Below are 12,000 nucleotides of genomic sequence, written 5' to 3' on the forward strand. Positions count from 1 at the left end.
AAGCAAATTGATGGACATTTTCAAAATAAACTTTAGTTTTTTTTAAAATGAATAGTTTTTTTTAAAAGAATATATTTTTCTTTAATTCGTGGCAACACTGTAATGCACTCCTGCACTCTTCTTCTAATTCGTCTTTAATAACAAATTTGAAGCGGCGATAATCAGAAGTTAGCACCAGTGCATTGGAATGTTGCCGAAAATTGATGTTATACTCAAGAACAATTTTCTCGCCCATTCCGAATTACGGCATTATTTAAAAACAGTATCAATGGCATCGATACCTCAAAAGTATCGATACTTCAGCTCGATGCTCGATACCGGTATATCGATACTCAGTATATCGTTACTTTCCAGAGTATCGACATACCTATTATAGACTAGCGGAAAGCCCGTGACTGAAGTCACGGGTCTAGATGCTTCACCAAAAATTTAGTTACGGGGAGCATTACACTGTTAAAAATCGTTGATTCCGTCCGACGGAAAATCCGGAGTGAGAATGAATATGGGAGTGAGATTCAGCGCATAGGATGCTGAGACGGGTCGCATGAGGCGCAAAGCACTCCGCAGCGGAGCTTCGGTAGGGTCCTTAGTTACGCGCACCTCTCTCTCTCTCTCTCTCCCTCTCTCCCTCCCCCTCTCTCCCCCGCTCTCTCCCTCTCCCTCACTAGCGCTATATACTGTCTCTTCTCCCCTCTAGACCCAACACTCCCAGAATGAAAATGATAAATTTAAAGAGAAAAAATAGAAAAAGTAATAGAATAGTGAAAATAATAGATGAGTAGAAATGGTGGAATAACAGAGACAATAGAAGAGAAATAAAATAAAGAAAATCAAATATATGATACAATTAACTGAGCTGAGGTCAAAGACTAAATTGAAGGAAATAATTAGAGGGAGCAAGGAGATGAAGAAAAAAATTAAATCAGGGAAAAAACTAAATGATGTTAAAGAATAGAATGAATTTAAAGAGTAAACTGAAGTCAAAAAATCATGATGAAGTATTAGAAGAAATCACAGTAAATATTAAACAAAGTAAAGGAATAAGACGTAAGGAATTAAAGAAAAAAATGAAGTGCTTGAAAAAATAAAAAAGAGTGAAGGAAAAAATAGAGTCAGCAAGGAAATAAATCAAAGTGAAACGATAAAATAAAGTTAAGAAAAATAGTAAAGTAAAAAGTAAAATAAATACACGGACAAATTCGGGCAGATTGAAAATATCCTAGTGGCCCGTTCAAATCGACGTTAAATACCGTTTTTGCGTCACTTGGTTGCATCATCCGGTATAGCTTAATCGGGAGGTTCTTCGGTTAGTGTTAGGAAAGTCCCGGGTTCAATCCCCAAGGTAGGTACAAAATTTCTAATCTTCAAAATCGATTTAATTGAGTACCTATAGTTTCATTTTTTTATTGTTCATGATTTCAAAAAGTATTTCCACAATTAACCCTTTTCCACCATCCCCTAGCTGCGAATCCCTAAATTTGCGGCTCCCGCGAATCTGTCCGGAATCGGAGTGGTTTCTCAGTACGGCACTCAAAATCCGTCCGGCCAATTCTCCGTCGGAGTGACTCCTCGGGCCGGCAAAGTGAGGGCCTGTTCTTACTCGCGCTTGTGCTGAGTCTCACTCCGCTTTTTTTAACAGTGAGGCCGATATTGTTTCGGGGATGATGCCACTATTCGACCACATGGGAGCTTATTTTGCCTGAGTGAGCGTGTCATTTCACGACGATACCGCTATTTGACCACGCGGAAGCTCCTGTTGCCTACACTGAAATTGAGGGCGAAATGAAATGACGTTGATTTATCTTCTCCAGTTTGGTGAAATGCTATTTTTAAAAAACGTTCCAAGTAATCGTGCAATTTCACGATGAAACAGCTATTCCACTATTTCCACGTTCTTATTTTATTTCAATCTCCCTACCACTGCTTTCTTCCTTTTACTTTTCATTTCTTCTGTCTGTTTGCTTCTCCCACTTTCATTACTTATCCTCTTCTTCTCTCTAAATTTATTCTAGCTTATTTTCTTTCACTCTTCTTGTTCTGCACCATTCGTTGTTATCCTTTTTTTTCATGGTCATCATCAGCATCAGCATCATAATCATCATCCTCATCTCTCTCTTTTAGTGTTCATGTGCTCGGACGGGAAGTAAAAAAAAAATTGGCCTCCAGCCAATTTATGCGCGGCGCAAGCGCCACGTACCGGCGCCTCGCGCCGGCATGTGGGGGGGCTTCGCCCCCATCATGGTGCGAGAATCGCACAACACTTTCTCGCTTTTGCCGGCGCTCCGCGCCTGCATAGACACTTTTACTGGAATATTTAGAAAAATACTGCCAATTTTACCAAATCATAAAGTTTGATTGGAATTTTGATCGCAGGATAATAGTTATGAAATTTTTATTCAAACTACCGAACTTTATTGTAAATGTCTTCGCGATATGTGATGAATTCATATATTCGGACTCGATTTGTTGATTTTATGAGGCATCTTCAATTAAATATGTAATTGATTAACAAAGTCTCCTGTCAAAGACGGCGATCCGTAAAAATCTTAGCTTTTCTACGATTCATTAGGATCCATTAGATTCATTGACATCATACTTCAGATACGATTTTATATTACATAAATCTCTACTTAAGTACGGTCAAAAGCCATCAAATATCTACTTTAATGGGTAGAATGACTATTCGATGTTTAAATAGTCTTAAAACTAAACGGTTTTCGCCTAGCATCTCCCAAATTTTAAATTTGGCGGGCGAATCTACCTGCTGAAGGGTTCACCACACGCCCGCCAAGAGCGCCATCTCCTCACCGCATATCCCCGTAATTCAAAGCGAAAACAATAGAGAGCGCCATCTCCTTGCTGCTGTTGACAAACGTCAACAAACCTCAGGTTATAACAATTATAACCTCCTTTATTAACAAGCATTAAATCAGTCATATTTGTGCCGAATTATTATATTATATTTGTGCTTAGTACCTCGTAAAAAGGAACCGCAAAAGATGGAATCTGCCGGGATTCTAAATTCATTAACAACAAACATATTAGTTTTTAATAAAGATCTAGGTGTCAGTTCTTGGCATTAGCTTGATGATTCATAGTACCTATGTAAATTGAGTACCTAATTGGTTGTCTAATTTTGCTTGGTGTATACCTACGGAGTAATTTTGGAAATAGTATATGATGCATTATATAATGCATTTGAATTCCTGGGTTTCACCTGACTCAAAGCGTTTGCTGCTATTATCTAGAAGCGTTCCGACTCATTTATCAGAGAATTGAGCGTTTCCTATCGGCCCCTCTGCAATTATGAGCTTAGTCCAAGAATCCTTTAGGAACTTAAATCAATGACTCAGATGGTGCTTTTGAGCCAACTTTCAAAGAATTAAAGGCATTCTTTTCAAAATGTAAAGTCCATGAGCTCTCCGTGTGACCGAAGTGCTCTCCTCGCTATATGACGCGTAACCCTTCAATTTTTAGTTTAGTCCAAAGACCTCATAGGAATTTACATTGTTGAACCAGGTGGTGCTCTTATGCCAACTTTCGAAGAAGTGAAAGGCATTTTTTTTTTAAATTTACAGTCTTTGAAAATGAGTTGTTTGTGTGATGTCGCGGAGCAAAGTGCCCTACTTTTGGGCCTCGTAATCCCTTGAATTTTGAGTTTAGTCCAAAGATCTTTTAGGAACTTAAATTAATGACTCAGATGGTGCCTTTGAGCCAACTTTCAAAGAATTAAAGGCATTTTTTTCAAAATCTGCAGTCCATGAGCTCTCCGTGTGACCGAAGTGCTCTCCTCGCTATTGACGCGTAACCCTTCAATTTTTAGTTTAGTCCAAAGACCTCATAGGAACTTACATTATCGAACCAGGTGGTGCTCTTATGCCAACTTTCGAAGAAATGAAAGGCATTTTTTTTAAATTTACAGTCTTTGAAAATGAGTTGTTTGTGTGATGTCGCGGAGCAAGGTGCCCTACTTTTGGGCCTCGTAATCCCTTGAATTTTGAGTTTAGTCCAAAGATCTTTTAGGAACTTAAATTAATGACCCAGGTGATGTGCTTGATGCCAACTTTTAAAGAATTAAAGGCATTTTATAAAATTTACAGTCCCTCAAAATGAGCTTTCCGTGTGATTTTGCTGAAAATGGACCTTTAACCCAATTTGACCCTAGCCCCCCCAAATTTTAGCATACCCCAAAATCGTTTGACGTGCATAAGGAGACCATAAATATGGTGTTCTGTGAGAATTTTGAATGAAATCGAACAGATAGATTCTGAGATATCGCTGTAGACAGATTTGGGGGACGTCGCGGACGGACGGACACACATTTTCTCAAGTAGGGGTTATTTTGACTCCTGGGGCCTTGAAACGTCTAGAAATGATGAAATTTCAACTTTTTTTCTTTTTTTTTTCTTGGAGGATGACAATACTTCCTCTCTACCCTAGGGGAGCGAGAAAGTAAAAATAAAAACAGCTTAATGAATATCAGTTAAGAGGAGCAACTACTTTAAAGACAAACGCGGTCCCGACATGACATAAAAAAAAATTAGCAGACAGAGAACGTCTATTGCACGGACGGTGATACCACTCTTCGACCACGTGAGAGCTTGTATTGCCTACACTAATCATTGAAGGCAAACTGTCATTTCACGACGACAATACCGCCATTCAACCACGTAGAAACTCGTGTTGCCTACCTTGAAATTTAAGGTGAACTGAAATGGCGTTACTTACTGTAATCTTTTCCTGTTTGGTAAACACTTTTTTTTTCTTTTTTTTTTAAGTGGAGAGATCGGCAATCCACTTGATAAGTGTTCAGCACAATTTATGGTGAAAGGTTAAGAGCGTGAAGGGGGTCTTGATCCGGTAGACAAAAAAAATGTAACATAATCTATAACCTACCAATGTGTGATTAGATTTTTTTTTATCTTAATCTCAATTTATAAAACTCGACACATTTAATTTATTTAAAATTCAATTAATTTAAAATCAAATTCTTTGTCCGGCAAGGATGGATGTTACTGAATTAGGATGATTTTAGATTAAACGGGATAAATGCAGTTTTATGCTTATCAATCCTTTTGCATCTGGAAAATGCAGAAACTTGGTATTACGGACGTTTACGGTTGGATGCGAATGAAACTCTGGGTCCTGTTGGTTTTTGGTTCGATAAAACATGCCTCTTCCACAATGCATTTCTGAAATGTCAAATACTTTCAAAATGGCAGCATGCGGATCCACCCGTAAACGTCTGTAATACCAAGTTTCCACCATTTTCCTCGCCATTTTGAAGTTATTCAGAATTTCAAAAAATCTGATGACAGATTCGTTTTTTTCATGCCGAATTGTCCCCTGATACCAAGTTTCATGCAAATTCACCGATAAGCAGTCTAATTTATTCTCTTGCCGCTCAAGGTCGCCATATTGACCCCCGCCATTTGGATAAGGACAAACATTTTCCGGGAAAATAATGCCAGAATCGTTTTAATCGTTCCAAAAAACCTCTGAGAACCAAGTTTCATCCCAATCCATCGACGAAAACGGGGATTTAGATTTCCGATATTTTGAAATTTGACCGGCGGCTAGTTTGTCAAAAATCAAGAGTTTGACTTGCGGTTTGTGCCAAAAATTTTCTTTTTTAATTCTCTTTGAATCGATGTGTCACAAAGGAGATGTTGCCGTTTGAAAAAAAAAGTTGGGACCCGTAGCCCCTACCCCCCCCTCCCCCCCTCCGGGGGGGGGGCAAAAAGTTTGGGGGCCCTGAAAGTAGCTTACATTGATCTTTGAACATTCCCGAAGTTTTGTTTCAAAATATTAATTAGATAAAATTTTAGAAGGGGTGGAAGGGACTCTTGGGACTTGAAGATAGAATATAGGTGAGTTGAGTAGAAACAAAACGAACACATCAAACACAACAAACGCATTAAATACAACAGGCGCATCAAACACAACAAATATAGCAAACTCATCAAATGCGACAAACACATCAAACTTGACAAACGCATTAAACACAACAGGCACATCTAACACAACAAATACAGCAAACTCATCAAACACATCAAACACGACAAAAACACACGGAACTCAAACACAACAAAAACATCATACACAACAAATGCATCAAACACAACAAACGCATTAAACACATCGAACACAACAAACACAGCAAACACAGCAAACATATTAAACACGACAAACACTAAAAACACAACAAATATTTCAAACACAACAAACACAGCAAAATCTTCAAACACGATAAACATCCCCGTTATCCTCGTTAATATCAATGCATCCCGTTTTATCCCTATCTATATCCAATATTACCCATATCTATCCTGATTCATTCTATCTATCCCGTTTCAAATTGATTATGCCACTTTCCCATCCTATTTCATATCGGACAATTTATCAGTAATGATCGATAAACAAAGATCGATGTATCGAAGGGTGGGATAACCCTACCTATCCTGTTTTATCCTTATCTTTATGGTTACACACTGATTATTCTCCTTTTCTCAAACTTCCTCCATTTGACTCAATTATTATCAATGTCGTTCCCCATCCCGTTTTATCCATGTCTATCATATTTTATATCGAACTATATATCGAAGATCGATAGGTATTACCCTGTTTTATCACTATCTATCCTGTTTAATTCTTATCTACCCCGTTTCACACTGATTATTCCCCTTTTCTCAAAAATTCCTACCTTTTAGCCCGGTGAGTATCAATAAATTCCGTCTTATCCCTGTCTATCCTGCTTTATATCGAACGATATATCTAAGATCTATATACAATACAATATTTTATCCCTACGAATGAAACCCCAAAATATAATGGTAGGGGTGCAAGGCATGTCATACGAAAAAAAAATATAAATAAAATTAGTGGTGGGGGGGGGGGGGGGCTACGGGAGTTAGAAAAATGAGCTGGGAAGGGAGAGGTAGAATAAATGCTGGCAAAAAAATTAGAACTAACCTGGCAATGATTCAAAAAAAAAAAAAAAAAAAAAAAGTATAAAATCCGTTGACTTGGCCGAGAAATGGAAATAAAACATCAGCTGATAGCAAACAAAGGTTACCAAGGAAACCAAGGAATGGTTCTTTCATAAAAACAGTTTAGTGGAAAACAGCGTAAGTAGGGCACTTACGTTAATTACCGTTTATAAGTAAACGGTAAATGCGATTTAACCGAAAATCTATACAGTTCTTCATCAGATCAAAATGGACAAATTTACAAAATTTGAGACAGCTAACGTAAATCTAACAATAGTTATCGTGAACGAAAGAATTGCTGACATAGATCCGGTAACTATTATAGGTGGGATGGGATTAACCAAATTTAATCGGTATTGATTGTAACGGATATTTGGACTGTTGAACTCATTCATTTGGATCGCGTTAAACAGAAAGGAAACCAAGCCACATCATCTATTGCCATATTTAATCGGGCAATTTAATTTTTTTACATGAAAACGGTTGTGCGGATTTTTGTGCAAATTTCTAGGAATTTCCTCCATTACACAAAGCAAATTCCTTCAAACTTTCAAAGGAATCCGCACAAACGTTCTCTCATTAAAAACCAAATTCCCTTGTTAAATTTGGCAATAGCTGATGTGGCTTGGTTCTTTCTGTTTAACGCGGTCCATTTAATAACGAATTTGAAGTGGTGAGAATCATAAATTTGCACCAGTGCATTGGAATGTTGCCGAATTTCACCGGAAAATTGTGGTCAATTTTATCGAGTTGCGAAGAAAATTCATTGAAATTTTCAGAAAATTAAAGGATGAACATTATTAAACACCAATTCGATTTACCTGTAAATTTGACCCTGTGCTTTGAAGCAGTAAGGACCAACTCCAGGTATATGAGCTTTCGACACAGAGAAAGATGCTAAAGCCATACAACTGTTGTACCTCAAAATGTTGGTCATGAAGACGGGTTTGGAGAAGAGGTCACGAAGTTGGTCGCTGATTTCAGGCTCCGCCAGTGGAAGAAGACCATTGTGACAGCATGTGTTGAAATGACCGTTCACCTGCTCACTTTTGAAATGCAAAGCATCACAGTATTGGCACTTCACAGTTAACAGCCCAACATTATTTTCGGGAAAATCTCTTTCATTAACATCGTAAATGCTCTGTCGAAACGAATACGGTAAAACACGCACCAGTTGCATTTCGCCACGCCGCTCGATGTGCCGCAAGGAGGGGTTGCGAAAAACATGCCCACGCCTCGCAGGACGCCCACGCTTTCGACTCCGATGCATTCCCGATATTAAATCGAAGACGCGCACTTTACTAAAAATTCGGAATTCTTCATACATGACAAATATTAACAAAATTCAAAAGACGACACGCACTGTACGAAAAAATCGGAATTCTTCATAAACGACGAATATCCATGACGAGGAACGCCTCGGGCAGCCGATTCATCAGCTGACCGAGAACGAACAGCACGGGGAAAACGAAAAACCGCACATCTCCCAGCGGGACGAACGGGATAAGTGATCATTCGGAGGGCTCGAGGGGCGCGGGGCCCGACGCGCGATCCCCGTATCTTTCCCGACCCCGCGGGACCGGGACGGTCCCGCCGGCACCTCCGACGCCCCGCGGATCGGCACGACGGTCGCGGCGCAATTTCGAAACAGAAATCGGGCTTACGGAATTATATACAGGATGTCCCAAAAGTCCGTACCCCCCCCCCCCTCGTAATTTTTAAACGGTTAGAGATAGAAAAACGAAACCGTGGAAATGTTTCTATTTCAAAGAGGTCCATCTTCTAGGGGGGTCAAAATTTTTGTCCCCCCCCCCTCAAGGGGGGGGCGCGGGGGCCCCCGACTTCTTTTTCAAATGGTAACCCCTATCTTGTGATACATCATTAGAAATAGCATAAGAAACTAAGAATTTTGGCGCAAACCGCAAATCAATATCTTAATTTTTGACCGAGTTATGATAGGTCAAAGGTCAAATTTGACCTATTTTCAAAAAATCATATCTCCGGTTCAAATTATCGTAAAGAAAAAAATAAAACCGGAGAATTTACCAAATTGTAAGCACTTTCAAGTAAAAATCACAGACATTACTTCCAACTAATTTTAAGGGGGGTTTCGGACCCCCAAATACGTCATTTTAAAGGTCATACGATATTCTCGCGAAATGAGCCAATTTCCCTTCACTTTTCCTCAACATTATCTTAGTAAGTTCTAAATTAGTTCAACGTTGCGTTTTCAAGTCCCCAAATTTCGAACAAAGTTTTAGAAAAAATTAAATTTAAATGGTTGAATTGAATCACCTTAAATTTCGTTTTTTGAACTTTGCTCAAAATTTGGGGACTTGAAAACGCAATATTGAACTCATTTTGAACTTACTAAGATAATGTTGAGGAAAAGTAAGGGGAAATTGGTTCATTTCGCGAGAATATCGTATGACCTTTAAAATGACGTATTTGGGAGTCCGAAACCCCCCTTAAAATTAGTTGGAAGTAATTTCTGTGATTTTTACTTGAAAGTGCCTACAATTTGGTAAATTTTCCGGTTTTATTTTTGGCGCGTATACGTAGTATACCGCCTTTGCGATCGTTTCGAACCCTGCTCGATACAATAACCGAGTCCCTTAGTTCCTTACCGAAAAGTGACTACCGCGAACTTCTGAGATTTTCAAAAGCGTGTAAAAAGTTTATTTATCCGTCAATAATTATGATTTAAAGTTGTTTCTCATTCTGGGGCTCGCTAGTTTATGTGCAGTGAATACCAAGAGTCTACGTTACTTGGTTTTTTTTAAAAAAAGCCTAAGAGTAGGGCGCGCTGATTTAAAATATGCATATATAAGCGGAAGCAAGCGAACTGATTCGAGGATGGCTGACCAGTTCGGCACTCCTTGAATGAGAATTTCACTCACTCAGTTTTGTTCACAACGTTGCTTTGTCATATCTCCACACCACTGTTATCCTTTTCAAAAGTTGGTACTCCTTGCTCTGATAGCCGGGGCCAGCAGGATAGTGGTAAGTGCAATCTGTGATGAGCCTCGAGACTCATTAGACCATTTGCTAAACGTGGCTCATACAGGAGTCCACTCAGCCCTCTCGTCCCCACGCTCCTGATCACTGCGTCGGCGTCACGAAGAACAATGGGCCTTGGGCCGCCTTGGGTCCCAACGCGGCCGATACCCGTACCCCAATTACTCACGCTTCATTAACCATTTCACCGTCACGCTAGGATTCATCCAATTTTCAAAAAAAATTGTTTCGCATGTATTTATCAATTTTTTCCTTACTCTCCGTTAAAACACAAATAAAAAGAGACCTCATTCATAAAAATCGGCCGAATAGAAGAGAAGTTACAGTAATCGAAATCCGAAGAAATCAACAAAACCTCGACTCCTCGATACGAAAAATAAAATGAAGGGGAAAAAAAGACAGTATAAATTACAATTAAATATAATTGACCTCAAAATTTGACAAGCAATTCATTTACATACCTAACGCTGAAAAAACTGGGAGAAATTACAAAAAATTCGCCTCTTGCAAGGGGCTTCTTTGTAAGAATTTTGACCTGAAGACAACGGTCGAATAACAGCAGTACTCCATACAATACACGGTGTGCCTGAACGAGTTAAACATTTTTTATACGTCCAAATCGAAAAATCTTTATATTTTTAACTACAATGTTTCTTGAATCGTTTAAGCCAAAAAAAAAAAAAAAAAAATTCCGTCGAGATTCTGGAACGCAAAGGCGCTTTAAAAGTATTCTGGGGCTATAATAGCTAAATCACCGGTAGTAAATTCGTTATATTATTAAAAAGAAATTGACTCCATAGTTTAATTCCTTAGTTTCTTGAATACGATTATTTTAAGCACTTAAACATTTATACCACCAATTTTAGCCATGGGGTGATTTCCTGAGAGCCGATAATATCACGAATTTCTCATAGAACCCTTCAACAGTGGCTTGCTTTTTTGGCAGCCGATTCGGCCATCGAACCGGAGTTTAAATGGAAGCTAATAATAACCCAAAGCTCTGAGAAAAATTTTGAGATGAGTATAAGAACGGTTTGTTGTAAGTAACGAGGAGAGGCGGGCAAAGCGGCTAAAATCCGATCTAATTTTTACAGTTTTTCTGTTGAATTAATGTTGCCGCGGGCTTCTGACTATCCACACCTAGTTTCTATTCAGCATATCGATACATAAGTATTTACATAAGTACGTAGAATCTAATTTTCACGTCGGGGAGTTGACATATTTTGATTTTTTCGATTTTATACGGAAAATTGATGGTTTTTCGGGATTGAAATTATTATTGTTTCATGAAAAATAAATGCACCCAAAATGACTATAGCATATTGATTCTTACACATTTGCACTCACAAAATTGGTTGGTAAATTCAACGAGTGGGTGCATCGACCTGGTATATCAAGTTTCTGCAATTTTTTACGCAAATCAGTAGATTTTTGGGATGTAGATTGCTTACTTTCAATTCATGAATGAATAAAGCAACGACATGGTTGAACTTCTTTGCATGGAAATAAGGTGAGGTTGGGTAACTGGGCAGGAGTTCGGAGAAAAATGTCAAAATTTCAACTTCATGATTTTTTTCCCATCATTATATTGACAGTGGAGGCTACTTTTAAATTTTTTTTAGTAAGTACAACACCTTGTCTAAATGCAGGAAGAGTCAAAAGTCGAATTTCATCTTTCAATTTTTTCCCACAAATTTTCAAAAATTTCCCGTTTTTTTCACCCAGTTACCCAACGTCGTGGGGTAACTGGACTACCCCCCCTTAATTTTTGAGGGGGGCATTATTTTTAATTCTCATTGGCCAGAAGGTGATGTCCTGCTCATGAAGGTTTAAGAAAATGTCATTTGAATGTATATAAACATGTTTAAGTGGTTAAGAATGATGTCGTAACAGTTAGCGGCAAAAAAACCCTCAAATCTGAGAATTGAATAACGGTAAAAAAAAAATTGTTTCCTTGTAGATAAATGCTTAGAACTTTCTGTATTACTACTTA

Source organism: Bemisia tabaci, chromosome 2, assembly GCF_918797505.1.
Source record: "Bemisia tabaci chromosome 2, PGI_BMITA_v3".
Classification (NCBI taxonomy): domain Eukaryota; kingdom Metazoa; phylum Arthropoda; class Insecta; order Hemiptera; family Aleyrodidae; genus Bemisia; species Bemisia tabaci.